Raw genomic sequence first — 26038 nt, 5'->3', positions numbered from 1 at the left:
GGAAGGGTAGTTTGATTCTTTTAATTAGGTAATTTAATGAAAAACCCCTGGAACTGTCAGAGTTGATTTTCACCAGCTGTGCCGATATGATGTATCCAATAAACATATCCTTTGAGAAAGCTACCTGCCTCGGAGTTATGCTTTCAATGGGTGCATTACTCGGAATGCTGACAGGCAAAACTGATCTGTGTAGGTCTTGAAAGAAAGCCTAATCCATCTGTAATTGCACAGGTTTGCTGACTCTGATTATTATTTCTTTGCGGAGCACTAACAGGAGAGTTAGCACAGCCAGTTGGCAAGCCTGTCCCTCCTGAATATCCTCGTATCACTGGTAGGACTCAGTTGGGCTACTTAGCAATAGTTTATGTAAGTTAATTACTTAATTAGCAGAGTCAACACACCCATGCTGGCATAATAAAGTGCAATGCCACTGAGATAAGCAAGCCACAGAGAATGGCAAAAGATAAGTGGCATTTCTAGAATAATCCTTAAAACCAAGAAATTTTAAGACAGCTGCCTCTAAGTGTTACCCTGATACCTATTCAAGGGTTATAGATCTGAAATTCCCCCAAATATGCAGAAATTAAAATTAAAGACTGATACAAGATTGTATACTGCACTAGTCAGCGTTAAATTCATCTTCAGAATGCCGAAAGTTAGCCTGGGTTGGCAGAACTAACATAGAGATAATCATTTTGAAGCATAGAGAGAGCAAAGTTAAATCCTGCATCTAGCCGTGCTGAAGAAGTTAAGAGTCTAGATGGAGAATAAATCCCAAAGTAGCCGCATCACTACAAACAAGCTCCCAGAGGACCAGAATGTAATGAGATGCTAAAGCCGCTGATTAGTTACTCTTGCTACTGTTTGAAAGCAGATCGCATCACTCAGTCCTCTACGCATTTTCCATATATGGAAATAAACTTGCAACATCCTATATTATCTGTCATGGCGATAGAAGCAATGGAAACACTACTAAACCTGGGAACGACTTTGAAGGGCTGCCAACGGCTATAAAGCCACCTAATTCAATTCAATGATTTCATTTCTGAATTTGCTGTGGTGGAATGAAATGAAATGAATCAAGATGATGTTCAGCTGAAGATCTTCAAAGCTTTGTAGAAGCCTATAAAATTCTGCCAAGCTTGATTTTCCCTGGCCATATAAGCAGCATGCATCAAACTCTGGTACATTCTCCAACCGCTTGTGCTTCACAAAGCTTAGAGACTGTAAAGTAAATCAGCACTAAATAATAATGTGATGGCAGTTGTAAAGATATCATTGTAGTTCCCCTGAGATTTAGAAGTGATTCTCTTTCTGCTCATATTGTTGGATTTTGGGGTCAACCTTGATAGGGAGAAATGGGTCCAAGCAAAGCCTGAAGAGATGCAATCCTCACTTTGGAAGAAAAAATGAAATTTTAGCTAATAAATGCAAGTGGGTAAAACTAAATTTATAAACTAAGGTGGATAAGGACGATCAAGAGAAAGCAGACAAAGACTTGGGTCTACAAAACTTTAAAATAGTTGCCCTTTCCTTAGGATTACATGGCAACCGGGAAGGGCAGTTATAAAATCCCAGGAAAAGATGCAACTACTTTAAGATATTGAAGACAAGTAACGCTTCATGCCTTCTCACCATCTAAAGCAGGAGTCCCCAATCTTTTCGGTTCCATGGACCGACAGAAGCAGCTTTGGCAGTTTCAGGGTGGTTGGGGAATGGCTTTGTGTATTAAACCTAAATCCTGCACATCAGGGGTGGTATATAGTTACCTTCCCTACCAGTTTGCAAATGTGAGTGCATGCACCACCTCCGCACATGGGCAGATCCTTCTGCACAGGCACTTTTGGCAAAAAAAAATATCCTAACTGGGATGCCATAGAGCCGGGCGCAGGTGGGTGGAGCCACCTGCAATTTCCGCTACCAGTTCAGGTGATCCAGTCTGAACTGGTAGAATACCACCTCTGCCACATATGCGCAAATGAAGCTTTACTTGCTTGCCCACCACTTCAGCAGGCCAGTTCCCATTAGGGTCGCAGCCAGAGGTGAGTTCCTACCGGTTCGGAGCAGTTCAAAGATTTTTGTGCTTACCGAACTGGCAGTAATGCTGGGACCAACCTATCCCTGGTCACAGTCCGCTAGAAGGGATTGGTACCCCTGCTCTAAAGCACCTTCAGGATATAGAATCTGAAATGCTGAATTGCCTTTAACAGTTTTTATATTGGAAATCTCATTCAAAATGCAGTTTTAGAAATATTGTTAGGAGAACAGCTTGGTCTCTCTGTCCATTCTGGCCATGCAAATTGAAGCAGATCATGTTCCATTGGGAGTTCATCTCCCAATCTGTTTTTTTTTTTCCTTTTTAATCCTCATAATAGGAGGAATATTGTGGATGAACTATGGATCTGTTAAAAGTCTGCACAATTAATATACTTAATATAATATAATAATAATAATATAATAGCAGAAGGTGTTTTATCTGTTGGGAACAATTTATAGATAAGGAAAGAAATCAGTTTTGTAAATATACAATCCATTCCCCTCCCCCCAAAAAAAATAATGTTGCAGAAGATTAAGCATTTAATTTTCAATTTGTTGGGTTTTCAGGTGCAACTAGAAATTGTACATAATAGTTTTATTTGAAATCAAAGGTTTTCAAATTTTAAAAATTGTGGTGTATTTTACATTACACTACAGCCTAATATTAGGTCACATTATATTATGTAAAATGAACCCCTCCCCTTGGAATAAATGTAATGAATAATGTTAAGATCTGGTAAAATTACTTTCATTTATTAATTGTCTTTGTAGAGAAACTATTATGGACAAAAATGAACCCTTCCATCATTAACTAGCTTTTGGAAGTTTAGAAGATGACACATATGAAAGGCTTAATGATCTAATTAAAACAAAGAAATGAAGAAAATTATACAATAACATCATTGAAAAATGTAGCTTCTTCTGTTAGGAATAATAAAATATGAGATGAAGTTTTGCTGTATGTAGATATTCATAGACAAATATCCATTAGTTAGTAGAACAATCATTGAACAGTGCGCAGTGGGTAATCCAAAGTAAATGAACTGTTTAAACTATCATTCATGTTAGAATTTAGCTTAAGGAGAAAATTATTATCTCTTGCATTAAAAAAAAACCCTCTAAGCGTTGCTAATAAAAATGTCATCTGTTTCAAGGATCCCATTGTTATTGCCTACTTTGGGGATGAAAAGAAGTTGAATTCTCCACTTAATCTCTTGCAATCTACTCCTACCAAATCAATGGAGTGTCCCTTAGTTCTTGTGGTTGCCAACACTTTTCTCATTGTGTTTCACAATTTATGTTGGAAACTAGAGAGCTTGGAGACACTGATGTAAACAGCATGAATAACAGAAGAATGGGACTAAAACAGGCTTGAATCTTTCTATACACACACACACACACATGTCTTCCCATTGTGTCCCCATTCTGTATGTGACACTCTCTTCTTTATAATCCAAGGAACAACTGTTAGATATGAAAGGTTTGAAGTTATTCTTTTCTTGAAATTAAAATGGAACCATGAAATGTAGTGAATAGCAACATGTGGCCTTAGAACTTATAATGGGTAGAAGGAATGAACCCGAGGAACAGGAGGAAATGCTTCTGGCCAAGACAACAGTCAGATAAAAGAAACCTGAGTCCAGGACAGGAGTGTACTTTGAAAAAACATCTCAGGCAGGATTCTCCCTAGTGTAGTTTCCATGAAGATAAAAAGAAAGGGAGGAGGATTGGATTCAGATTTGCATGATTCTGTTACCGTCCATAATTCAAGTAGTATTAGCCTGCTTGACCTTAGTTTCTTAATCTCGTGAACCGAGAAGTGTAGCAAAGCTTCAGGCTGCTTAACAATATTTTGTTCCTTACCACTATTTGAAAACCCTTTTAGCTGATACAAGATTAGTTGATGGGCTTTAAGATTTCTTTGTTAGTAAAAATAAGAATATCTGCCTTAACAAATTAATAACCAGTATGTAAAATAATTTCTTCATTCCACAATAATCTGTTGTGCTGTTGGGTTGGGTTGTTGTTGTTTTTTGCATTGTTTTTCTCATGTGATTGTCTTGGAAACCTGGTAGTTGAAGTTTCATTTTTGTACTTTGTATTCTACTAGAGCAGGTTTGAAATTACACTGCCAGTCAAACAATGCATTTTATGCATTTAAATTGCCAAACATATTCAAATTATGCTCAGACCACAGAAGTTGGAAAAGTGTGAAACAAGAGTTGTATGTCAGTACAAGAGTTGACACTTCGTGGAAGACTCTACACTCAGTTCTAAATTATCCTTCTCTGCATTTCATTCTCCTCTGTAGAGGAGACTTTGGGCTTGCTAGCCATTATCCAAGGTTCAGATAGAAGATTGATTTCACTGATTATTGGAGTAGTGTGTTGTTTGCTTTAATATTGTTAGTTTGTTCAGGATTTTTATAAATATGTGTCCGTGTGTGTGTGTGTGTCCGTGTGTGTGTGTGTGTATGTGTGTGTGTGTGTGTAAATATGTGTGTGTGTGTGTGTGTGTATATATGTGTGTGTGTGTGTGTGTATAAATGTGTGTGTGTGTGTGTGTGTATGAGAAATGTTAAACCTGTCTGCATCTATTTTTATGAGAATATCATTACCAGCTAGTTTTCTTCATATCTTTCCAGTGTCAGAGAGTAATATTTAATAGTCATGAGTTTGACTTACAACATTTATCAAATATAGCTCCTCTAAGCTTTTGATATTATTTTAGTAGTGTCGGTCTGAGAAGTAGACTATGTGTGGCATTTTCCATATATCTGAATACCATTTGCAATCTCTGTCATAATTCTATATTTAAATGTTTCCTCCGTGATAACGGATCCTGTATATCAAGATCAGATGCTAATGCTTTAAAATCTCTCTAAAGCATTTGTACCACCTGATCATAAGCAATATTTTAACCTCTCTACCCTTAAAATATTTGTCATAAGCATTTTCTGATGTGGTTGATCAAACTGCCCATATGCTATCTAATACTTTTAACCTGACTAAGCACTGTTTGCAACCCCGGGGGTTTTCTTATATATGAGAAAAATAAAGGCATTTTTAACACAGTTGTTGGATGCAAAGCACCAGCACAAGAGTTAAAATCATCAGTAAATTATCTGTTAATCAGGGGGAAAAAAGAATTACAATCTTGCATTGTCCTCTAACAATCAGGAAATGTTCTCTTCCCTTACTAATTACTTCTGATTACATACAGCTGCCATTTAAATTAAAACGTTGCCAAAATCTAACTTGTAATTTCTGAAGTCATGTTTTTCTCTCAAGATTAAAAACAAAACAAAAAGGTGTTGTTGGTTTTTTTGGTTTTATCAGCTGCTTGCAGTGGAGTGGAGGTTGTGAGTTGGCAAGAGAATCAGATTTATGTCAACATGGTATCACAACGTAAGCTTTACTCGTTTTTTGTAGGTGCAATGACATCACATCAGTGACGTGCAGTCAGGGGAGGCAGGGGAGGCAGAGCCTCACTGCTCTCATCATGAAAATAAAATAAAAATTACTCCGGGAAGCTGCGAAAGTGGCTGGGAGAGGCAAGTGGCTTGGTTTAGCCTCCCTGGACATCGCAGCAGCAGGCCCAAGTGCGCCAATCTCACCATTTTTTGCATTGGGCGAGCCCGGGATCCTTGCAAGGGGAATGGGACCACGTGTGCAGGAGGCTCCTCAGCGCCAGCCTCAGATCAGCGCAGCCGCAGTCCCCTTCATGTTGGCTCAGGAAGGAGGGGAATGGGACCACGTGTGCAGGGGAAGGGGACCGTGGCTCACGCTGATCTGAAGCTGGCGGTGAGGAGCTTCCTGCACACGTGGTCCCATTCCCCTCCTTCCTTCTCCGATCGGGCTGCGCCCGTGCGATCAGAGCAACCACACAGTTTGATGACATCACCAGCCTCAACAGCCATAAACCTCACCGCATGTCACTGCATCACATATATTGCCCAAAGGGGTTAAAGCTTCAGCCACAAGGGCACTATGCTGTTTTGGGCACTGTGATGAGAGCAGTGAACTCCTTTGATGCCATGGAGTCCTCGAGATTCCCCTTCCCCATTTTTCCTGTGTGTATTTTTCGCTTTCTTATTGGAGGTGATGTGGGTGACGTGCTGATATTCCTCAAATCTAAGTTTAATTTTAGATTACCACATTTCTGGGTGCCCATCTCTGGTGAATCACCATCTCTCCTTCAGAGAGATTGCAGAACGCTGGATAATTGTACAGTGAAGGAAAGATGTTCACACATTCCTTGACCACATTTGACAAAATAAGGATAAGGAGTCAAGTCTTGCTCTGAAAATTCTCATCTCCTTTCGTTCTCATTCTCCTTTCTTTCGTATGACTGCATGAAGAGTAGAGAGAAAATGCAGGGGATTTGCATTTCATATCGCACTGATATAAAGGTTTAGCAGATCTTTCAGAGGCGGGTTTCACATTTTGTTACCATCGGTTCGCATGTACCCATTCCACACCTGTGCCCAGCTTTCCGTGCATGCACTCTGCTAGCACGTACGCCTTCCGCGCATGCACCCAAAAACGTGCTTAAATAGGACAGCATAGAGCTGGGGTGGGTGGGCAGGCCCATCCAAAATTTCCGCTACTGGTTCGGATGAACCAGTCCAAACTGGCTGAAACTGAGATCTCTGTAAGAATTGTAAGAGTATGAGGAGTGGCGTATGGAATCTGATCTACAATAATACAATACAATAATACAATTGCAGAGTTGGAAGGGACCTTGGAGGTCTTCTAGTCCAACCCCCTGCCTAGGCAGGAAACCCTATACCGTTTCAGACAAATGGCTATCCAACATCTTCTTAAAGTCTTGGACTTTAAGAGAGCTAATTTCAATAAACTTAGAGAGAGCTTGGGAAGAATTCCATGGATCAGAATCCTCAAGGGGAAAACAACTCAAGAAGCTTGTGAAATTTTGAAAAATGAGATTACAAAAGCCCAGTCTAGCACAATACCAATGAAGAAGAAAAATAACAGCTATTGTCCTTAATTTTCTTTTCTCAACTGACAACTCATGAACAATTATATTTTACGTGAATGAAGTAAATATACATGTCCCAAGAATGTATCCTGCAGTTATATTTTCATCACTAACCCTATATTATGTCATTTCAAGAAAAATATTCAGAAACTTAAATAGAAAATATTCAGTCTTGACAACTCAGAGGGTTGAAGGGAGATATCTGTATACAGAGAGACAAGGGAATGTTTAAGTCTAATGAATACATAAACAAAACAAAACCCAGGAACTGAAGATACCTCTTAGACCTTAAAACCAAAGTGGCTTTTAGTGCAAAATATTGGAAGTTAGAACCTTGAAACACCAGGTTTAAAAAGCTATATGTTGCTGGTAGATTTATACTGGTAAGCTTTCAATCTGGGAAGTATAAATTCTGAATTAATGTCTTTATTAAGGACTCATTCAGGAGGGACAACGACGACTGTTGCTGCTTTCTCAAGCTCGAGACTGCAAAGCTCTTAATGGCTACTAGATGAGAGCCATTTAGTCTTTTTTATGTCTCTTTTATCCTTTGATGATCCTCCATATTTCTGCAGCTCAGATCTGCATTCTGTAATACATTCAATATTGCAATTGTTCATTATGACAGTTTGGGAATAGGTGCACTTAGATAAGGGTTTCTCAATCTTGGAGCTTGAAGATGAAGCCTTGAAGTTGAAGTCCACAATCCTCAAGTTACCAAGACTGAGAAACATTAATTTACAGGGATGAAGGAAGCATGAAAGTATGATTGTCTGTCTGTATTTCTGTCAGTCTGTCTGTCTGTCTCTCTCTCTCTCTCCCTCCCCTCCCATCTACCCATCCATACTTACCTACCTATATGGAAAGTACAAATTATATTAGATAGTACTAATCTGCATGGCTTGCATGAAATTAAAGCTATTTGGGCATCTGTATAAACTACTGTGAGAAAGTGTGCAAGTCTTCAAGCTTCCTGTTAAGCCTTTGGCAAGCATTTCTTCATGGATAAACATGATCAAAATCTGAAGGCCATTTTGCTTTGAATCATTGGATAGCTATAAAACATAGCTTTCAATATTTATAACTGTGCAGCTGATGCTTAGGTTTTTGTATGCAAATTGCCAATATGCACTAAGCATCATAAACCTTGGCAACAGTGTGAATGGCAACAGATAAAAATGTGTGTGGCAAAACCCATAAAACTACATACTAAACTTTGATTCAATCTTTATATTTGAGTTGGGTTAGCAATTGGCTGCTTCCTAATAGCACAATTTTTGTTGACTGGATATGTATAAATCTGTGTTATACAACTGCTATGTATACATGTATATATTGGACAATAGATTAGCCTTTTTTAAAAAAATTAGGATATTCAGTTCAAAATTCTTTGCTTTCCTATTTAATGTAGGTAGACAAATGTCCATCGAGATTCTCAGTCATCCAGGGTCATGGTTGTCCCAAAGGTGCTTTTTCAAAAGGCAACTGGACTTCCTTTGTTTTTCCTTGAATATATTTCATTTCTCATCCAAGAATCTTTTTTAATTCTGAACTGAAGAACTTCTTGAATGAGAAATGAAGCATCTTCAAGGAAAAAGAAAGTAAGTCCGGTTGCCTTTTGAAAAAGCACCTTTAGGGTAGGTAGACAAAGTTTTCAGTATATAAGACAGTAACAGCTTTTCAACAATGGTTGAAAGGCCATTTAAAGGCGAAGGGCGTTTAAAAATCAAAACCATGCATGAAAATTGGGCTTAAAAAAGAAAAAGGAGATAACTTTGGGGAAAAGTATTTGTAAGATATTGAGAGACGCAGTGACTCAGTGGCTAAGACACTGAGCTTGTCGATCAGAAAGGTCAGCAGTTCAGTGGTTTGAATCCCTAGCGCTGCGTAATGGATTGAGTCCTGTTACTTGTCCAGGTTCTACCAACCTAGTAGTTTGAAAGCATGTAGAAAAATAGGAACCACCTTTGGTGGGAAGGTAACAGCGATCTGTGCACCTTTGGCATTTAATCATGCTGGCCACATGACCACAGAGATGTATTGGGACAACACTGGTTCTTTGGGTTTAAAATGGAGATGAGTACCATCCCCTAGGGTTGGGAACAATTAACACATATGTGCCAGAGGAACCTTTACCTTTACCTAGTTCCAATATTCACTGTGATTATCTATCTTTTGATCAGTTGCCACTGTCCTGACCAAGGTCACAACTGTGTCAGAGTTAGTAATTTAAAAGAGTTTACAATCAATCCAGAAATTAATTTCAGGATGTCTTACAAACAAAAGAGGCTAAATCAGGAGACAAAACGTTGAATAATCAACTATTCTACCAGCTAATGTTTAATTGAATTTCAAAGCATAGTCATAAACAAGTAGTCTGAATTTTAAGAACCAAGGCATGAAGGTAACACATCTGAAATTAAATCAGCTTTATGACTTATTTCTACTCTTTTGATGGTAGAGTCTTATATTTAGAACTTATCCAGGTACTCTTCTCTTCCAACTCATTTTTCACAGACTTTTCAAGAAATGGTTTCTATTTAATTCTAAGCTGAAATTTCTTCTTTTGGTTGATATATAATGTGCTGTGCTAATGTCTTTTTCTCTTATCATCAGTGGTTCCCATGTCCTATGTAATAGGTTATTATCCATTTCCTTCTCTGAAGAGAACTGAGTGACCGAGCTATGACAACTTGGTTAACAACAGTCTTGACATTGCTATCAAAAACACTGCAGCAATTCAATGTGAAATTACCAGAACAGAGATATATTATTAAATCTGTAATAATGTGGCATTTATTTTCTGTTCTACAATAGCTTCACACATAATTTGGAGTATGTGTGCTGAAATCTAAACTAAACATGAATGGCTTGTGCCTATTTTGATGTTTGTCAAGAATTTCAAAAGTGACTCATCCTTCTTTCCCATTTTTCTTTTCTGACAAAATAGAACCCACATACACCGTTTCTTCAGTATAGACCTCACATAAAATGACATTAATGTAATTACACTAGTGTTATCATGCTGTCTGAGCCATAACTACAAAGGACACAGTCCTCAAAATAGCAAGTATTTCTGATAAATCCTCTAAATCCCTCTTAGGAGGAGTAGCTTTTTCCTCTCATCTCTTTATCAATGTCTCACTTTGAAAGGGCACTTCGAAAGGTAGAATTCTGTAGTCTTTGTTTTGCAAAAAGTGGCAAGCGTGAGATCCATAGATTTGTTGTTAAAATGAACAAAGCACAAACATCACAATTACATTTCATTTATTTTAGTTATGCTTGTTGAACTATAAATGCGAACCTTTAAACTAACTAGAGGGAAATGGAAAAGTAGAGAAGGATAAATAAAATTTGGTCTGCAAGAAGCATTCGTTCTTTATAGCTAATGTGGTTTACTGATTGAAATGTGTGCAAAGGCCAGACCAAGCTCCAGGTTTGATTTGCAAAACAATTTTGGGTTTGAACATTTATAAAATGATTAAGGAGTGGAAGGAAAAAGAGAAGAGATGACATACAGAATTCAAATGAAAGTCTATTCCCTTTGAGGTCACAGGCATTAATGGCCTCCCAAACCAGCATTCACATTTCCATCTAGATAATGTAGTGGCCCTCTGCTTTCTAGGTGACCTCTTAGGAAATTGTGAGCTCAATTTCATTTTGTTCTCTACTGACATCATTCCCACAAATGCTGCTCTGCACTCAATCATTTTTGACCAAAGGAAGGACAAAGTGAGATTTCTAACCAAAGCTGCTTCTAGATATATTCATCCTTAATGGGATAGAAGGGAACTCCCCTTATTGAATTCAATTTAGAAACTAGGAAAACAAAGTGTGTCCATTTTAGCTTTAAGCCAAGAAGGTTACATTGCTATATAAATCTTCATCTAAGGAGCATTGTGTTGAGACACTAGTCATAAGTCACCATGCTGATTGAATTTAGAACTTGGAAAAAAGGAATAGATAAGGATAGTTTCATATTAGAGAAAGAGGTAGAGACAAGTAGATCATTTATCTTATGGGTCATTCTGTCTGATTTTCCACCAGCTAACCATAAACTGTTGAGTGTTTTTAGCCAGCAAATTCTGATCAACTAAAAGATAAAGATTATGCTAACAAGAAAATGAAAAAAAAAACCCTTTAATATCTATTCAGAAACGACACATCACCACAATCATTTTTGTAAATAATAATAATAATAATAATAATAATAATAATAATAATAATAATAATAATAATAATAAAGATGATCTATTGAATTCCTAAAATTGAACTGTGTATAAAACTTTGTATGCGAATGACATTATCAAGGTAATCTGCTGGATATTTTTTTTTCCTTTTCTTTCCTTGGTCTTCTTGTTATGCACTTCACCTGCTAGTTTTTTTTAAAAAAAAAAAAACTAGCCATGTAATAATTTGTCCCCTTATGTCATTTTCTATTCGTCATTTGTTTTTCTTGTAGGCCAGTTTGGCCTTTCCAATATTCAGTAAATCTTCATGGTATAGTACCTTCAGTGAATCTTCTTCACTGTCCTTCAAAATTTCTTCCAATGCTCTTTCTTTTTCTTCAACTGTCTGGTGTATTTACAACATTCAATGCCCACCAGTCATTAGATGTAAAGCAATAGCACTTAGACTTATATATCCTTCACAGTGCTTTACAGCCCTCTCTATGTGGTTTATAGAATCAACATATTGTCCCCAACAATGTGGGTCCTCATTTTACTGACCTTGAAAGAATTGAAGGCTGAGTCAGCCTTGAACCAGTAAGAATTGAACTGCTGGCAGCTGGCAGAATTAGCTTGCAATACTACATTGTAGCCACTGTGCCACCATGTCTCTGTACAGCTTAGATGTACAAGATAGTAATCCTTGGCAAGTAAAAACTACCCACCTATTATCCTTGGTAAGTAGAGCTATCAACACTGCTGTGTGGATAAAAACTTTTTCATCCACATAACAGTGTTGATAGTTCTACCTGTCATTATTTTTCTGATCTTCCTATCCAGGGTTTTTGGATCTGCTTATATTCAGTCCACTATTCCAGTTGTACATCTAATCACTGGGATTCCAGTTGTACATCTAATCACTGTTAACTATCTTGTTGGTAAAAGTAGTCGTCGATCTACGACCACAATAGAGCCCAGAATTTCTGTTGTTAAGCAAGACATTTGTTAAGTAAGCATTAGCCCATTTTATGACCTTTCGTGCCACAATTGTTAAAGAAATCACTGCAGTTGTTAAATTAGTAACACAACAGTTAAGTGACTCCAGCTCACAAAAGGTGATCACATGACCCCAAGACACTGTAACCATCATAAATATGAATCTGAGCATCTGAATTTGATCATGTGATTATGGGGATGCTGCAATAGTCATAAATGTGAAAAACAGTCATAAGTCCCTATTTCAGTGCTGTTCTAACTTTGAATGGTCACTAAGCAAACTGTTGTAAGTTGAGGACTACCTGTATTTCCCCCACTGTGTTTAGACTTTAAGATCTTCTTCACTTTCTTGAGGTATTCATTCTTTTTCTTGACTTCCATGTGCTTGATGTCACTTTGAAGGATCCCCAGGTATTTGTAATGTTTGTCTTCATCTAGACCAGTATTTCTCAACCTTGGCAATTTGAAGATGTTCGGACTTCAACTCCCAGAATTCCCCAGCCAGTGGGAATCTAGACTCCTGCTACTTCCATAGGGCATCTTGATTTTTCCAGTTTTCCTCTTTTGATGAAAAGTGTGACACATTTGTCCAATTCATTGCAATATCCTGACTCTAGATACAATATGTCTTGAGCAGTGATTCAGTTTCAGATGCTGTTTTTTGCATACAATTTTTAAAGGTAAAGGTAAATATTCCCCTTGCATATATATGCTAGTCATTCTTGGCTCTAGGGGGCAGTGCTCATCTCCATTTCAAAGCCGAAGAGCCAGCACTGTCCAAAGACATCTCTGTGGTCATGATTAAATGCTGAAGGCACACGGAACACTATTGCCTTCTCATCAAAGGTGGTTCCTATTTTTATACTTGTATTTTTACATGCTTTCGAACTGCTAGGTTGGCAGGAGCTGGACAAGTAACGGGACTCACTCCGTTACGCAGCGCTAGGGATTCAAACCACCGAACTGCCTACTTTTCTAATCGACAAGCTCAACGTCTTAGCCACTGAGCCACTGCATCCCTATACAACTTTATACAACCTATACAACTTTACATCTGTCCATATAGATAATGTGGGGTAACTTGACAAATGTTTTTGATAGTTGATACACCTATGACCTGCTTGTTAGGTACTGAGGAATCAGCACAATGAGAGACAGTAGTGGCGATGGTGAGTTTCCTTGAAATATTTATCTCTTGATATTAATCTCTCCCAGACTATTTTCATTAACCACCAACTGTGTTTTCCATTGTGCCATCGATCTTTGTACAATGCTTCTGATATTTCTACTGGCTCCTGTTATTTCTAGTCACTTCTTGGGTGGCAGGGCATCAAATGTCTTTTTCCATCAATCCAAGATGCATTCAGGTTGGTCTTCCTTATTTTGCAGTTTTTCAAAATCATCCTGTCAATTAGGAGCGAGCTGATCTTTATCTCTCCACTGTTTGAGTAGCTTCCTTTCTTCTCGGATGGAAAGAGTTTGTTTTCAACTAGATGCTCTTGGACTGCATCACTCCCATGCCAGTTAGCAGTTTGAAAATTGTTGGTAAGCAGTAATTGGTCTATAATTGCCTGGTGCTGCCCCCTTTGTTGGTTTTTTCATTATAGGATAGCTTTTACCAGGCATCAATTCATCTTCAATTTCACCTCCTTGCAGTATGTCATTACTCTGCTCGGCAATAAGTGGATGTAGATTACCAGATGTTTTAACCAAACACCTGCAATTCATCTTCACCTTGTGCTTACCAAGTCTTGATCTTCTTTGTTCTTTTCTCCACCATTCTCAAAGTTATTACAAGTTTTTTTTATTTTTAGTTTCTTTTTTATTTTTATCCATCCCCTTTGTCCAAGCTGTAGACTTGTATTTCTTTGCATTGTCCCATAGCTTTGTCCAGAATTATACTGGTTTTTGTCTGTCAGATACTGGGTGATTCATTGCAGTGTGTCCATGGATGAATTGGTAGAAATGTCTACGGAGTTTCTCAGCCATCCAGGTCATGGTTGTCCCAAAGTTGTTTTTTTAAGAGGCAACTGGACTTCCTGGTTTTTATTTGAAGATGTATCATTTCTCATCAAAGAAGCTTCTTCAACTCTGACTGGATGATGGGGAATGGAAGGATTTATACTCCTTGCAGACAGGGACATTGGAGATCGTCTAGTCCAATCCCCTGCTCTAGCAAGAAATACTATACCATGTCAAACAAATAGTTGTCTAATCTCTTCTTAAAAACCTTCAGAGTTGGATTAACCACAATTTAAGGGAGTCAAGTTGTTTATTGTTCTAACCGTCAGGTAATTTCTCCTAGAAGCTCTAGATGTTCTAGATGCTCAATTATTTTTTGTTTTAGTTCATCTTGATTATTATTTTTCTGAGAAGAAGGCAGAGGAGAGGAAGCCTGGTTTAGGAATGAAAAAGATTCAATAGCTTTGCTGGCTTTCTCTTCTATCGACTCCTCTGGGTTTGTCTTTACAGTCCGAGCTACTTCTGGCAAGGCTTCGATTTCTTTGCCCTTGGTAGACCATTGTGGTTTTTCCAGCCCTGCTTCTGTGAGTACTTTATTTCGCGTATAAATCGATGTTGATTTGTTAGCTTCTGTTCTGTTATTTTTAATCCTGGATGTTGCTCTTTCCAAAACTTGTGCAGTTTTTTCAGATATCATCTTCTTGATGGATTTGATTTTAATAACAGAACATTGTTTCTCTGTTTTTAGTCTTTGTATATTTTTTATTATTATCACTATATTACTTCTCATCTTAAAAGGGAAACAATATCTCCAAGATTATTGGACACATATGGAACTCTCTTCAGTAATGACACAACTTTTTGAAGCTCACTCTCAAATAAGGATTATCAAATCACATCACTCAGCTCTGCAATTTTTTCCAGAGCCCTGGATATTTATTTTTGTTTTTGAATTTGCACAAATGTTCTCAGGTTGCGCTCTCTCTCTCTCTCTCTCTCTCTCTCTCTCTCTCTCCCTCCCTCCCTCCCTCCCTCCCTGTCATTTATTAGTTTTAATATTTATTGTTTGAACTGATTGATGCTATCAGTTGCACTTCAAAAACAAAAATAAAACAGAGATCTGAGCATCATTTTAATATTTTTCTAAAATTATGGCAAGAGCATATTACTTTAAAGGGATTATTGTAATATTTATGTTTCATAAATATTATAATCTTTCCTAATTTTCACTTTCCTAAAATGTTTATCAGTCAAAGAGATGCCAAATATGCCAAACTGAGTGATTTACAGGCCTTGGACACTGCCATACATTCGCACCACTGCAAATACCCTTTCCCCGAAAATAAGACCTCCCCGGATAATAAACCAATTAGGCTTTTGAGCGCATGTGCTAAAATACTCCCACCCCTGAAAATAAGCCCTTCCTGAAAATATTGCAACATAGCAGCAGCCATGAGGTGACCATGCTCGCCGCCTCCTGCACCTCAAAAATAATAAGATCTCCCTGAAAATAAGGCCAAGAGCTAATTTTTCTTGGGGGGGGGGTGTCAAAAGAAAATAAGACCCTGTCTTATTTTTGGGGAAACATAGTAGTTTGCAGACAATCACATTTCAAGCCCATTCTTTCCTTGATTTATCTCTCATTTTACCTGCCAGCCTCTGATGTCAAGAAAGCCAAGCTAGTTCCTAATTTTTTAAAAAAAGAAATCTAGTTAGCCAAAACTTTGCAGATTACCTGTTCACTAGTGAATAGAAAGCAGAAATAGTGAGAACCCTTGTCACTTCCAGCTCATTTAACTTCACCTGCACACTACCTGTGACAGAGTTAGACTTAGAATAACTTTATTGTCACTTTAAATGTACACTAGTCGGCATACATTAAATTGAAATTTCATTGTATACAGCTCTCAAAGGGTCACCACCTCCAATATACACTACATCAGGACTGTCTCATCCAGCCACACTCATCCCGGCACCACAAAGAAAAAACACACATTGCAATACATCACAATACAGCCCGCGATGTGAGCAGGTTTGACACCTCTGCACTACATAAACATGACAAAAATATAAATGAATGAATGAATGAATGAATGAATGAATGAATGAATGAATACATACATACATACATACATACATACATACATACATAAAGACTACGCATATACCCGCATGTATGATGTCTGCAAGGAAGCATCCAAAACAGCCAAACGCTATGCTTTAACATAGTCTATCTGGAGCCTGCCTGCATTGTTGAGCCCAGCATGCAACCATGGTTACAGCTATTGCAAAAAGCACTTGATTACACAACAGCCGGTATAAATGATATCCAGTGATGGGATTCAAAATAATTTAACAACCGGTTCTCTGCCCTAATGATTTCTTCCAACAACCAGTTCACCAAACTGCTCAGAAAAGTTAACCACCGGTTCTCTCGAAATGATACGAACTGGCTGAATCCCACCACTGATAGTATCACATTCAGATACTGTTTGATGCAATTTTGTGAGGTTGGCAAGGCAACCTGAATGCTTCTATCTCTTTTTCCTCTTTTTAGAACAAGCTACCACCCTTCACATAATTTCCCATCATATCAATATGTGAGGGGGAGGCATCAGAACTTCAGTTTGCTTCCTTATTTTGTTCGCTTTGGAGGGGAACGGTAGATCCAGCATCGGAAGAAAAATGTGTAGAAGGAATTATGACTGTATAACAGCTTTTTTTTTACTATTGGCCAGATAGAAAAACAGTTGTCTTGTGTTTTTTTTTTTTTAGAATTTTACCTGAGTTTTTTATTTTTATTTTTAGACTTGCACATTATTTTCAAACTCCTTTGGCAGGATTGGGGATTGGAAATGATGGTAATGCAGAAATCAAAGGAATGAGCACATATAATTCCCAGTAGATGTCAGTTAAATAAGATAATTTGAGAGTAGGCAAATGGTAAAAAAGATCACCTTGAACTGATAGGGTTTGCGTTGTTGACATCTGATCTAGCTTTAAAATACCTAGGGAATTTTAAAGTATACTTGAGCATACAGGTAAAATGCAAAAGCCATTAAGGCTGGATCTAGACTTAGTCATGCTTCAAATACACCCACAGGGATTTAAGTTATTCATCGATGCTTATTCCACTGATTCTGAAAACTCAAAGCTAAATCCACTCTGTACTTATATTTTGGGAAGGATCATGGCTAAGTGCTAGAGGGTCTGCTTTGCATGTAAAAGGCCCAAATTCATTTCCTAATCTTCTGAGTTCTGATTTAAAAAAATAAAAATCCTAGAAGCACTGATATCAACCATGGCAGCTAACAGTTATATATTTAAAAAGTCACCATTAAAAGAAACACCAGAACTTTCCCTTTTTCTTCCAGAACATATCCTCTATACCTCCATATCAATGGCTGTACCCCATCATTCGTATATTCATTTTTTAAGAAGAAAATCCCACAGAAAACTAAACTGTTATTTTCACAGACACACGGAAGAAAGAAAAGAAGGGGGAAATAGAAATGAAATCAATGACCAAGGAGAAATTGGAGTAAAGAAAATCAAAATGAAAAACCAGAAAATAATACAATTAACAACACGATTAATTTTGTTGCTCTTTGGAAACTATTTCCGGACTTTGTACAGATGTGGGGGGAAATGAGGTGGGGGGGAATGAAACTTTGATTTTGGCTTTTGTTCATTAGATAGGTTTGTTGTAATAGAATGGCTAGTACAGAGTATTATGTAAAAGCACATACAATTGAGATTGTATGATATTATCTTATTCTACTAACTTTTTATCATCAGCACCCTGACCCTACTGGGTTTTTAACAATCTATCCGAGGTCAGACCTGCTCCGCCTGCGGGAGGCCTCTCTGTCGCAGGCATGGCCCTTGGCTCTCTCAAGGGCCTGCCTTGATGACGGGTTTGTGAACCCCGAGAGGTGGAAGAAACGGAAGCTGAGGGGATTTTTATCTAAATGTTTTGTATTGTTGTTAGGGGGTTCCAGGGAGGGGGGGTGGGTCAACCAGGCTGGGAGGGAAGCCAGTGCCAGACGAACAGGTGAGTCCAGGAGGGAAGTGAGCAGGGGGGGGGGAGAGGGAACAAGTTATTCCAACAGAGGGTTGTTTTATTACAACAGTCGCGGGGAGGGGGGATGCGAGGACAAGAGAAGATCACAAGGTCGGTTGGGAGACCGCGGCTGCTGGCTACGCCCGGTCGTTTGTACCAACTCCCGCAGTCTAGGTGGTCAGGAACTACAGAGCCAGGGCCTGCGGCTGATGCTTTGCAATGCAAGGTCTGTGACCAATAAGTCCCCCCTCATTAGTGAGTTGATCTCTGAGGGGGAGCTGGACCTTGCAGGGATAACGGAGACCTGGTTGGGCCACGAGGGTGGTTTACCCCTCGTGGAAATGTGCCCACCGGGTTTCCGTGCATTCCATCAGCCTCGGGCCCTGGGTAAGGGTGGTGGGGTGGCAGTAGTTATACGGGATTGTCTAGAGCCGAGGGAGTTCACTGTACCTCAGATACCCGGGTGTGAGTCCCTAGGTGTGAAATGGGGCCCAGGGAGGCAGTGGGGTCTGCTGATTGTATACTTGGCTCCTCGCTATGCATCAGCGGCCCTGCCCGAGCTCCTCGAGCTGATCTCAGAGACGGCGGTTGAGATCCCCAGGCTTGTGGTCATGGGGGATTTCAACCTGCTGTCAACGGGAGCAGCATCTGAGGTGGCTCGGGAGTTCATGGCTTCCATGACAACCATGGACCTGACCCAATTAATTCAGGGCCCCACACACGAAGGTGGCCACACACTGGACCTTGTTTTTGTATCTGAGCAGTGGACGAGTGATCTGGGAATAGGGGATTTAGTTGTTACTCCCCTGTCATGGTCAGATCACTCATGTCTCCGGCTGGACTTCCCTGGCGCTACCACCCACCGCGAGGAGGCGGAGCCAGACTGTCCAAGCTGGTACCGCCCCAAGCACCTGATGGAACCGGATAGGTTCCAGACGGAGCTTGGGCCACTACCTGTAGCCCTGACCTGCGCTCGGTCGGAGGACCTAGTGGCCACCTGGAATAGGGCGACGGCTGGGGCCTTGGACTGGGTCGCGCCTTTGCGACCTCTCCTACGGCAGCGACCCACCCGAGCTCCTTGGTATACCGAGGAGTTGAGGGTGATGAAGCACCATAGGAGACGTCTAGAGAGCAGGTGGAGGTCCTCACGCTCCGAGTCGAACACAGGTAAGAGCCTATTTACGGACCTACCTTGTGGCATTGAGAGCGGCCAAACGCAGACATTGTGCCGCTCTTATTGCGTCCGCTGATAACTGCCCTGCCGCCCTGTTTAGGGTGACCCGCTCCCTCTTATCGCAGAGGACGCGGGGGGCACCCTTGCAGGGCAGAGCAGAGGAGTTTGGGGAATATCTGCAGGACAAAGTCACTCAGATCCGGAGCGGATGGGCTCCCTCCAGTGGACCAGACGAGCCCCCGAGGATTTGGACAGGTTGCGTGGACGGCTGCGACCCACCACATGTTCAATGGACCCGTGTCCCTCCTGGCTGGTACTGGCATCCTGGGAGTGACACGAGGCTGGCTTCTGGGCCTGGTGAATGCCTCAATGGGCGAGGGATCCTTACCAACTGCCTTGAAAGAGGTGGTGGTGAGGCCCTTGCTCAAGAGGCCTTCACTTGACCCAACGGAGCTAGCTAATTATCGTCCAGTCTCCAACCTTCCCTTTCTAGCGAAGGTTGTTGAGAATGTGGTGGCACAGCAATTTCCGCGACACCTTGACGAATCCGAATATCTAGACCCATGCCAGTCCGGCTTCCGACCCGGGCACAGCACAGAGACGGCCTTGGTCGCGTTGGTTGATGATCTCTGGAGGGCCAGAGATAGAGGCTGTTCCTCTATCCTGGTCCTATTAGACCTCTCAGCGGCTTTTGATATTATCGACCATGGTATCCTATTGCGCCGGCTGGAGGGGATGGGAGTCGGAGGCACCGTTTTGCGGTGGTTCGGCTCCTACCTCTCCGACCGGATGCAATGTGTGTTGACAGGGGGGCAGAGGTCGACCCTGAGGCCACTCACTTGTGGGGTGCCACAGGGGTCGGTCCTCTCGCCCCTTCTTTTCAACGCATATGTGAAGCCACTGGGAAAAATCATCCGTGGTTTTGGGGTTGAATATCATCTGTACGCTGATGATACCCAGCTGTACATTTCAACCCCAAACCACCCCAACGAGGCTGTCGAAGTGATGTCCTGGTGTTTGGAAGCTGTCGGGGTCTGGATGGGGGACAACAGACTCAAACTCAACCCCTCCAAGACTGAGTGGCTGTGGCTACCGGCACCTCGGCTCAGCCAGCTGACTCCATCGCTGGCCATAGGGGGCGAACAATTGCCCCCTGTGGAACGGGCACGCAATTTGGGCATCCTCCTAGATGCCCGGCTGTCAATGGACGACAATGTGGCAGCCGTGGCAAGGGGGGCGTTCCACCAGGTTCGCCTGGTGCGCCAATTGCGCCCCCTACTGGACCGGGATGACCTACGCACGGTCACTCATGCACTGGTGACGTCTCGCCTGGACTACTGCAATGTTCTCTACATGGGGCTTCCCTTGGGACGCGCCCGGAGACTGCAGTTAGTCCAGAACACAGCCGCGCGGGCTGTCATGGGGAGTACTAGGTACTCCCACGTAACACCTCTCCTGCGCGAGCTGCACTGGCTGCCTGTGGTTTTTCGGGTGCGTTTCAAGGTTTTGATCACCATCTTTAAAGAGCTCCATGGCACAGGACCTAGTTACTTGTGGGATCGCATCCTTCCACACACATCCCTGCGGCCAATTCGCTCTCACCGGGAGGGACTTCTCCTGGTGCCGTCCACTAGGCAATGCCAACGGGCGGCGCCAAGGAGTAGGGCCTTCTCTGTGATGGGCCCAACCCTCTGGAATGACCTCCCCCCCGACATTAGAACCACCACCGACTTCCGCTCCTTCCGACAAAAATTGAAGACTCACCTGTTCCGATTGGGTGGCCTGGCATAATCATAACTGCTACCTCCTGGCAGACATATTTCTTAACTGGTATTTTAGGGGAATTGTCTTTTTAAATTTAATTTTATGGGATATTTTTAGGGGTTTTAAAATTATATTTATATACTTTACTCAGCTGTACAGTTCTTTTTAACCTCTTTTTAACCTCCTTCGTATCTATCTACCTATTTAACAATTTTAACTGTTCAAGTATTTAGTTATGTATATGATGTATTTCTCATATGGACTGTACACCGCCCCGAGTCCCTTGCGGGAGAGGGGGCGGTCTACAAGCGCTCAGTAAATAAATACTGCACCAAAAAGAGTTGGAGGTTAATGCTTTTCTTTTTCTTTCCCTTTTTATGCTACACTTTTTCCTCTCTCCCTTCTCCTGCCCTTTTTCACCAATATTCTAATTTTTTTGTATTTCTGTATTTTATATTTTTATAAACTAATAAAAAACAAAAATATACTAATAAAATTCAATAACTAAATATAGCTCCCCATATGCATGTGTTATTAAATACAAATAAGATTCTCTGCATTTTATTAATGTAACAAGAGAGTGACAATGCTTACACAAGCTAATGTTTACTTTTATTTATTGTTATGGGATAATGAATAGCATATATTGCTTCAAAGTTCTGCTTGTCATATATTCCTTGCAAGTTTTATGAAACATATCCAGAAATACAGTGCCCGCCCCCAAACAAAGAGTTTCTGGAAGTACTTAATAGGAAAATACCTATTTCTGTGCTGGATCAGTGCGTCTGAAAAGTATCCATAATGGGATTATTTTGAAAGCCTTATAAATACAGGTCAGAAAAGCTAGTGTGATTTCATGCATAGAATGATTCGTTCTTGCATAAACTAGGAATCACATTTTCTCTTTTATAGAGCCTGCAAAAATGGGGAAAATGAAAATGTACCTTGTTATATTGCATGGTATCAGCAGCACATATTTTCAGATAAGTAAGAGAAAGTGAAGGTTTATAACTTAATATGTCAGATGATAATATCATTTCTGATATATAGAAAAAAATGTTCCAAAATCAGTACAAACATTACCTACCTTCGTAGAAATAGAAATCTGACAAATTTGTTATTAGATGTGTATGAGGCAGTGGTGGGTTGCAGGCGGTATGCCCTGGTACAGGTGTACTGGAGCCTGCCCGGAGCATCGGTTACCATTCCGGTACGGTGCTCTGGAGGGCCCACCAGCCTGCCTGAGCTCCTTACCTATCCTTTAAGCCTTTGGTGCTTCCACGCACGCGCATGGCATGTACGGCGCCTGCACAATGCTCCACCGAGCAGCTGGAGCATCGCGGAGGCTTGCGGAGCCATCGCAGGCAGGTACAACGCATGCGCATGTTGTGCAAATGCGCTGTGCACCTCCATGTGGGCGACGCTGGGCCTGTTCCAACCAGTTGGAACGGGATCCAGAACCCACCACTGGTATGGGCATGTGACATTTTATTTGGAAGCAAGGAGTCTATCATGTATGGAGTTATTTATGTCCTGGTTTGACCAAAGACTTTGGACAATTTCCTATAATAGAAGAAATCAGATTTAAAAAATAATAATAATGCAAAGATAAATTCTTAATGTTTTCTTGGAACAGATTATTAAGTAAATAGGGGGAAATCATGAGCAGTGCCCCAAAAGGACTTTTTCAAGAAACAACTGGACTTTCTGATTTTTCTTTCAAGGCATTTCACTTCTCACCCAAGAAGCTTCTTCAGCACCGACTGGATGGTGGGGAGAGCATTGTTTGCTCTTGAGTAAAATTTTGCCTATTTCTTGATTCCCATGTAGATATTATGCTTCTTAGAGTTCAAAGAAAAATTTGTTCTGATGCATGGACAATATTTAGTTAATTGAGATCATAGCATAATGTAGAAATATCAAACAAGCAAAAAAAAAAAAACATTTACCTAATCAAGGGACTATCAAGGAGAAAAACACACCCCATTAACACTGGCAAGGAAAGCTACTGCATATAAGTAGGAAGCAAGCCACACAGTCACTCCTGCTGGTGATGTTACCTAGTCAGGTAATTAAATGTCTGCAAGCAAAATAACCAAAATCACAGAGCACAATGTAGAAGCAATAATCTAGCATGCAACTTTGAAAGGTATCTTCCATAATGAGATTTGTCAACAAATGCTTGATTGTGATATTTGTCCCAATCTAGTAGTCAAAGTAAGTAAGTGGCTGAAATATACTTTGTTGCCCAGTCTACAAAGAAGAGTAACTATAGCAGGGCATTTTATTGCAGTAGAAAAGAAAGAGAAAATTATTTTCTGTGGTTTGAGACTGTTGCTGGGTTGTTGTTTTTTTAAAAAATGCTATTTTTGAGTGCAGGACATTTTAAAGTATTCTTTAAAAAATAAATGGAAGTGAAACTTGTGAAGCTTCCCAAAAGTGTGAGTCGACATTTATTCCAGAGTGAGAAACTCTGATTCCATATTCTACTACTGGCTTCCTCAACACATGGATCACCACAAATTCCCCCTCTCCTTTTCAAGTAAGGCAATTTCTCTCACTTAGTTTCTCATTAGTAATATAAAGGTTTCCCTTCCTCAAACAACTCTTCTTCTCCATTAAAGTCAAAACTATTGGCAGAACTGAAGCCAGATTGTGCAGTCAATCTGGTGGTTTAGGCTTTTGAGGCCATTACAAGTAGAACTGTAAAGAGGACATGAAGAATAAATATCCTCAGTTGAATCTCACAAATATCTGTCAGACTGTCTTGTCTTCCAGTGACTCAAGTATTCTAACATGTGCCAAGCTTCTGAAATACTTTTTTCTTTTATCTTTAAATTCATTCTCCTGCAAATTGACATGGGGCGGGATGAGATAGGACTCTTGTTTAGTCAGTGGGAAAATGACAAACGTTAAGAAGATATATACGGTATTTCAAGATAAACAAGGTGCATTTTCTTGAATTCCCATCCAGTTTACCTGGAGCTACTAATTGCATTAGTTATTGTTCCATCCTATGAGCTAGCTACTGTACATGGTTCTGAAAATGGAATAAGGCATTGCCAACTTGATTCTGTTAATTGGATTACAAGAGATCCTCCAGGTGGTGATTGAAGGATAAGTAAGCAGGTCTCACTGCTAGATTTTGCATAGAAAAAACTAAAAATCTCAGTTCTCCATAGATTGATTATTCAGGAGCTTCAACTGATCCAGGATGCAGTGGCCTGAGCAGTGATGGGCATAACCAGCCAAGCTCTAGTCTAAAAATTAATAGGCACTAGCCTAGGGTGCAAAAGTTTAGTGGGCACCAAAATGGAAAATACTTCTTTAAGACAAAATTAAAAATGAAAAGTATTAACAGGGTGTTCTGTGAGCCAGTGAACCACTTAAGGGTTAAATACAATTTCACAGACTTGTTGCCATTTGACAACAACGGGTGCTAATCAAATTATTGTGGACATAGGATGATTTAAATTAAAATAGGCTTATTTTTTTAGGTTTTATTGTCCTGTTTTTAATCTTAAAAATCATTTATAAACTCCCAGACTTATTGAGAGTCAGGCGGCATATAAATGTAAATAATACTAAGAATAACAACAATAATACTTGACACACAGGGGTGAAATCAACTTACCTTCACTATCGGTTCGCAAATATGAGCGCGAGCATGGCTCATACGCACCACCTCCGTGTATGCACAGAACCTTCCACGCATGTGCAGAGTGTCAAAAACGGGACATGATGATGTCCGGGCAGGTGGGTGGAGCTTCCCACTACCACTGCTACCACTTCGCCCAAACTGGATAGAACCAGCTGAATAGCACCACTACTGCCATATATAACACCCAGACTTAACATTTTTTGATAAGAAAGGCAAAATTGTCTGAATAGTGAATGTTGCAACATTTGGAGATAGCAGAATAAAAGAGAAGGACATTCTAGGCTCAACAATTGTCAAAAAGAAAAAAGAAAACGCCTGGATAGTGGACATTGCAATACTTGGAGGCAGCAAAATAGAAGAAAATCACAAAATAGAAAAGCCTGCAAATAGAAGTAGAATGAGAGTGATAGGGTCTTGGGTGCAACCCCAAAGCACCTCAACACAACCAGCATTGACAAAATCACCACCAATCAATTCAAAAGATACCTTTTCCTTGGAACAGCTTACATCCTTCAACAATATTTTTAACACCATCAAATAACATCTGCCCATCTCAGGTCCTCCTGGCCTACAGTCTGTGTCAATTTCCCCAGAACAAAAGTTTTGCAATCATTCAGCTAGGTTTTCATTTGCTTTTATACTTTGCATAAACAACACCATTCAGGTGAAATCTTGGCTTCCCCTCTGCTTTAAAAATTTGCTTTTTTTATACCTTTGCAAATAGCTTTTTTGGCTTAATCTTTCTCATCTCTTCCCTTAGGGCTGCACTCTTTCTTTTTATATGTAGCTTTATTAAGTTTTACATAATTAGCAATGTGTGGAAACAATACAAATTTTCCAATGCTAGAAGATTTTGAACCAGCAGATGTTTATTACAAACTGAAAGGAGGGAAGTGATATTTAATTATTGCACATTTCCCCACTTGTTCGGCAATATCTTCTGAAAATATTTTTCACACAATTGAAGTCCTTCCAGCAACAAGACATCCAGCTAAGTAGAAGTCAAATTGGGATGAACTTGGAAAGCTAAGAGTAATCAGACACAGTGCTAGAATTTGAGTTAAGCAAGAGAATATTAGAACTGTAGGCTAGATTGCAAAGTTGGTAGAAAACATACCGTATTGAAAAAACACAGTGGCTAACCCTTTTATATTATGTTCCCCCAAAATCTACTTGAATGAGTCCGTGTGTCTATAGTTGTGGTGTTTCAA

This window comes from Natrix helvetica (genome assembly GCF_964273705.1).
Source record: "Natrix helvetica genome assembly, chromosome: 5".
In the NCBI taxonomy this organism is placed as follows: domain Eukaryota; kingdom Metazoa; phylum Chordata; class Lepidosauria; order Squamata; family Natricidae; genus Natrix; species Natrix helvetica.
The sequence above is the reverse complement of the archived record's forward strand: the minus strand, read 5'-3'. Positions refer to the sequence as shown.